The sequence below is a fragment of the Uranotaenia lowii genome, chromosome 3 (assembly GCF_029784155.1).
Source record: "Uranotaenia lowii strain MFRU-FL chromosome 3, ASM2978415v1, whole genome shotgun sequence".
Lineage (NCBI taxonomy): Eukaryota > Metazoa > Arthropoda > Insecta > Diptera > Culicidae > Uranotaenia > Uranotaenia lowii.
The window spans coordinates 75146900-75153087 of NC_073693.1; the positions used below are offsets into that span (position 1 = coordinate 75146900).

Below are 6188 nucleotides of genomic sequence, written 5' to 3' on the forward strand. Positions count from 1 at the left end.
ATTTATAATTTTTTTCGAAAACTTTTTGATTGAGTTTAAACTGCTCGAATTCGAAAAATATATGAAAAATTGTGCAACTTAACAACTTTGAAGCGGGTTTTCTCGAAACTATCATTTAGGCACTTGTACCCCTTTGATCCCAACCGCTTTATATGATAGTTTTTGAAATTTCCAGTTTAGTAAATGGTATGTCGGGCTGGTCTAAACGCATGAGTATATCGATCATAAAAAACATACCGATCAAAATCAATTAAAAAGACGAATTTAAAATCAAGATGACAATATAAAAAAAGGTTCCCAACCATGTGTTTCAAATAATTCAACATTTTTCTGGGTAACCTATGGAGTCAAGACAGCAAGAATAGAATATGATTCTAACATAGAGTCCAATGGTCGGTTGAATATATTTTCAAATTTGTATCTATGTTCATTTTTACAATTTTCAGTTTAGTAAATGGAATGTCGGCCTGGTCTACTCGCATACAATATAAGAAAAAGGTTCCCAACCATGTGTTTCAAATAATTCAACATTTGCTCTGGATAACCTATGGAGTCAAGACAGCAAGAATAGAGTATCAATGATTCTAACATAGAGTCCAATGATCGGTTAAATATATTTTTAAATTTGTATCTATGTTCATTTTTACAATTTTTAGTTTAGTAAATGAAATGTCGGCCTGGTCTACACGCATAGGTGTAATGGTCAGAATCAATTATCAAGGCGAATATAAAATAACGAATACAATATCAAGAACCGGTTCAACTTCAAAGGCTGATCCTCCGGAGCCACTAAAAGAGAACTGAATATCGAGAAAATTGGCGCTGTCATGATTATTTTGAATACAGCACGTCACTGGTACGGCCGTTCGCAAGCAGAGCTCATTCCGGAGATTTCACTGTAGATCCGTTGCTATCTGTTTGTTCTTTCATGATTGGATATTACAATTTTTGTCCCTGTAAAAATCAAAATCAAAAATCAAATTAATTTTGAATTAAATTTTCATTTAATTTTTCAATACATTTTTACCACTACGAAAACATGCTTCGAATTTTTGTGTGCTTCCATCAGCTGGAACTTGGCCCGATCGCTGTAGTCGTTCGGGGTCATCACCCGGACTATCTGGACAAATCGAGCTGCGTACATGTACTTTTACTAGTGCTTCTTCGGCAGGCTTTCGTAGCTGAAGATACTGTCCGCTTCGCCCGGGAGTAGATCGAGTGATTCGTCCTTTACTGGTACAGCTTTTCCCCATCATTCGGATGGAACCTAACGAACACAATCCTCTCGCTAGTGGGCCTTGTAATCGATAAATTCTAGCACCACTTCGCCACCGTGTTGTATGTTGCAACCCAGTCTGCATTTCTTGTCCTGTGCCTGTTCGGAAGCCTGCGAGCGATGTTGAATGAAGGTAGTTCGAGCCTCTTTCAGGGAGGCTTCACTAGACTGTGCCGGAGAGGCTTGCAGCTGATAATGATTGTTTTTTGGCTGAAAGCGATCAAGATAATCCTACAAATAGAAAAAGGAATGTGTTGTAAACCATGAATGTGAACCATTAATAAATATTTGATGTACTTACGTTCGATTTCGGTGAAGACATCCAGATAGCAGACTAGATTGCCGAAAATGATGTTTTTCATCCAGATGCCTGAAGGATTCGACCCGTCGTATTGTCGTAGAAAGTGTTATTTTTATTTTGTTTGCACTCACGCTCCTTTTTTTAAACTCAAAATTAAGTAGTTTTGGTTCAAAACAGCACTTCGGTGGCAGCCCTCAACTTTGAGTTCAACTGGGCAATAGCAAAACTAAGTTCTGATAGGCATACTCAATACTAAGTTCGGCAGCCGAACTCGAATTTATCCTTTTTTTCGAGGGTAGCTTTTTTTTTTCAGGGAATTAAAGGATGAAAAAAATTTATTGTACCCAGATGTTGCTGTTCCGGTACATTGCATTGCATCCGGTACAATTACGGAGCGGTGAAAAGTTTTGACACTCCCGGTCAAAGAAAACTTCCGGATGTTACTTCCTACGGGAAGTACACAACATCCGGAAGTTTCCGGACATTCCAAGCCGCTCACCGTATGATAACAATGACGGACAGAATTTTACGCTGACACGGTGAGCATGCATTCCGTTATGAAGTTCCTTCATAGTCTTCCGGTAATTGTTCCGGAACGACAAAATTTTGCGACGTGTTCGTTGGTTTCTGTTCCGGTTCGAACTGAACTCGCTAAGTGTTTTCAGTCCAACAAAGAGAGTTCAATTTTTAGTTCATAAGGTCGAACTCAGCTTTGCTCCCTCGCCGAAGGAAAAAAAAGGATGAATTTTGAATTCGCAGTTCGAATTCCGTTTTAAACCATCGCAAGGAGGAAAAAGAGTGCTTAACTTTAAGTTCATAAAATCGAACAATGTTTTGAACATCGGTCGTACTTAATTTTGAGTTAAAATAAAGGAGCGTGCATATATTACACGACTTATGCCTAAGACCACTATGGCCCAACTTGGTTAAAATGTTTTCTCTTCAATGAGCTTCGAAAACGATGTTTTTTCACTCCTCGATAAAATGCGTGCTTCTTCAAAATGGCAACGTGCGTGCTCTTCACTTTGAAAATGGCAACGAATGGAAAAATATCTCAATGTCAACTTTTTTAACCTTTTAATATTTTTTACATGAGAACTTCCATCATGATTGCAGTTTTTCCAAAAATTCATTCAAAAGCAACAATATTAAAAAATTAATTAAGTAACCATATAAAATGGTTAATGAAAATGAGCGTGTGAAGAAATTGATATGGTGTGCTTCGTTCTCCCACACGCGCCCCTTCGTCGTTTTGTCCTTCACAGAGCAACCTGAAGTATCAATCACTTTCGTACCATGCAGTGTGGGCACGACGTACCCATCAACGACTTCATTAATTTTGGGGTATTACCCCTTGGTGAAAACCATTTTTATGTTAAATATTTCGGAGCTTCGGTTCCGAAAATTTTTGAAATGGTTCGGTTTCAAACTGAACCATTTAAATGAAAAAACAAAATACAACTTTTGGCCGGGAAATTTTGAACTGTCGTCTTCCTCCCACACGGTTTCTGTCACGATGACATCAAACCTGAGTGGGAGCGAAGCCTGTCTGTTCTCCCTTCCACACATCGACAGGTTCATACTTTTAGATAGCATGCGCGTATCTATGACGTCACGTATAATTTGACGTCATATATACGATAATCTTGATTTTAGTGATTGCTGGTTGTGGCTAGCAAGCCGAATTGACACGTTTTTTGGAGTGATGATTTGATGATAATTACTATGAAAATTTATTTTTCAAACTATTTTGTTTTTTTTCTTTCTTTTATACATTGAAGAGGGAAAAAAATCAAATTTTTTAAGACAAAAATCATTTTTATTGTACTTCCCAGTTTCGCAAAAACGTAGTGACAAAGTTTATAAAAAAATCACACCAATACATACAAATACACTGACATCGTCTGAACTCGTCGAGCTGATTCGATAGGTACCTATAAAGGTATATCTAAGACCCATAATTAAGGATCTCCCAAATCGACCGATAACTATACCTTTCTGTAAGAAAGGCAAAAAGGTTCCCAACCATGTGTTTCAAATAATTCAACATTTTTCTGGGTAACCTATGGAGTCAAGACAGCAAGAATAGAATATGATTCTAACATAGAGTCCAATGGTCGGTTGAATATATTTTCAAATTTGTATCTATGTTCATTTTTACAATTTTCAGTTAAGTAAATGGAATGTCGGCCTGGTCTACTCGCATAGGTATGTGTATCGGTCAGAATCAATGTATAAGGCGAATATAACATAACGAATACAATATCTAAAAATTTGGCTTAAAAAGTTTTCTCTTCAATAAGCTTCGAAAACGATGTTTTTTCACTCCTCGATAAAATGCGTGCTTCTTCAAAATGGATCACTTTGAAAATGGCAACGAATGAAAAAATATCTCAATTTCAACTTTTTTAACCATTTTATAATTTTGGCATGAGAACTACCATCATGATTGCAATTTTTCCAAAAATTGATTTAAAAGCAACAGTATTAAATTATTAATTAAGTAACCATATAAAAGGGTTAATGAAAATAAGCGTATGAAGAAATTGATATGGTGTGCTTCGTTCTCCCGCACGCGCCCCTTCGTCGTTTTGTCCTCCACAGAGCAACCTGAATATAATGTTATGGGAAGTCTCGAAGTAACAATCGCTTTCATACCATGCAGTGTGGGCACGACGTACTCATCAACGACTTCATTAATTTGGGGGTCGTACCCCTTGGTGAAAACCATAAATATGTTTAATGCATCGGAACTTCGGTTCCGATGCTTTTTTGGATTGGTTCGGTTTTTAACTGAACCAAAATAATGAAAATAATAAACTTTGACCGGGAAAATATGAAACAGTCTTCTTCCCCTCACACGGTTTCTGTCATGAAGACATCAAACCTGAGTGGGAATGAAGCCTGTACGTTTTCCCTTGCACACATCGACAGATCCATACTTTCAAATAGCAAGCGCGTATCTATGACGTCATGTATAATTTGACGTCATATTATCGATCATCTTGATTAGTGATAGCTTGACATTGCTGGCAAGCCAAATGGCCACGTTTTTTGGAGTGATGATTTTTGATATTTACTATGAAAAAAAAATTTTCAAACTATTTTGTATTTTTTTCTTTCTTTTATAGGTTGAAGAAGAAAAAAAATCAAATTTTTCAAGATAAAAATCATTTTTATTGTACTGCTCAGTTTCACAAAAACGTCGAGAACAAAGTTTACAAAAATTCACACAAATACACACAAATACACAGACATCATCAGAACTCATCGAGCTGATTCGATAGGTACCTATAAAGGTATATCTAAGACCCATAATTAATGATCTCCCAAATCGACCGATAACTATACCTTTCTGTAAGAAAGGCAAAAACATAAGAAGATGGAGGGGGGGGGGGGGGGGTAACTATCAGCGTTACGTAATTTTCATAGGGGGGTTTGTCGAAGTGTTACGATTTGTGACATACGGGGGGGAGGGGGTAAAAAAAGTGCAATTTTTGCGTTACGTAATTTATGGATGCCGCCTGGGTCCCGAACACCACCAGGACGTTGTTGCACTACGCACGCCGCCCCTAACATGGAGAACAGACGCGTACGAAGCCTCCTAACTCATTCTGCATGCGACCAAAGCATCCACCGGGGTTGGGTACCCGATCTCCGCTAAGGTTGCTCGCACCCCAGCTAGTACCACGGGGAGGTAGAGAATCGGAGTTGCAGACAAGAGGTGATATGACCACTACCCGAGGGTTGGGTGTATGGGGTCTCGAGTTGCACATTGTCTACTTCACTAGCCGTATTTCTTCCATATTCCTTCAAAATGTTTAATGTAATAGGTAAGGGACCACCTCGAATAATTTCACTCAATCATAAGTAAGCATTGTAGATTTTTCCCGCATTTCTAATAAGCCCAAATTTTAATGGTTCGCTCTGCATGAAAACTCTCCAGAATTTCAATCACCAGAACACCACTTTCTAATAATTCCCCCTCCCCAGAATAAATGCCAGGTTTCATTGGCATTCTAGGTTCCAATCTGGGGAAAAAAATATTGGGAAATAATCCATTCTGGGGGAAGAAGTTCTGAGAAATGGGCAATTCTGGGAAACATTTTTATGGGAAATGGTTCATTCTGGGGTTTGATTTCGGGTATTTGTCATTCTGGGGAAAAATCATTTTGTGTAAATATTTTCGAGGTTTTGGGTTACAATCACAATCACATTTTTCAGATTAAATGGCTCTCATAAAAAAAGAGTACATGTACTCTTAAAAGAGTACGTATGGTAACCCTAGGTTAGATGCAACATTCCAAAATTCACCTTTTAAATCTCGATTCCATATGCTGCAATATAATTGATTTGCATTGTTAATTTCAAAATTTCATCCATTCAAACATTAATTTTTATGATTTCAGCTGATAGAATTTTTTGCTGTATTTTAACCCCTAAATGTATGCAGCATCTTTATGATTTGCTTTAAAAAAAATTTGGACAGACAAATTGTAAATTGTTTCCATTTTACTCTTTTTCTTACTAGGGTGAAAATCGCATTCGTTCCAAAAACAAATGGGGTTAAAAATGAACCTGTACTTTAAAAGCTGTCATTTGAAAGTTGAG

At 37.4% G+C, this 6188-nt stretch overlaps 1 long non-coding RNA gene across 1 annotated transcript; it reads right to left on the reverse strand.

Annotated features, from left to right (window-relative positions):
* Positions 1 to 582: 582 nt before the first annotated feature.
* On the reverse strand, positions 583 to 1778 carry LOC129757712 (uncharacterized). Its single transcript, XR_008739770.1, has 3 exons — positions 1578 to 1778; positions 1020 to 1507; positions 583 to 954 (listed from the first exon to the last, which is right to left on the reverse strand). It is a non-coding gene; the product is annotated as an uncharacterized LOC129757712 (long non-coding RNA).
* Between the last annotated feature and the right edge of the window lie 4410 nt (positions 1779 to 6188).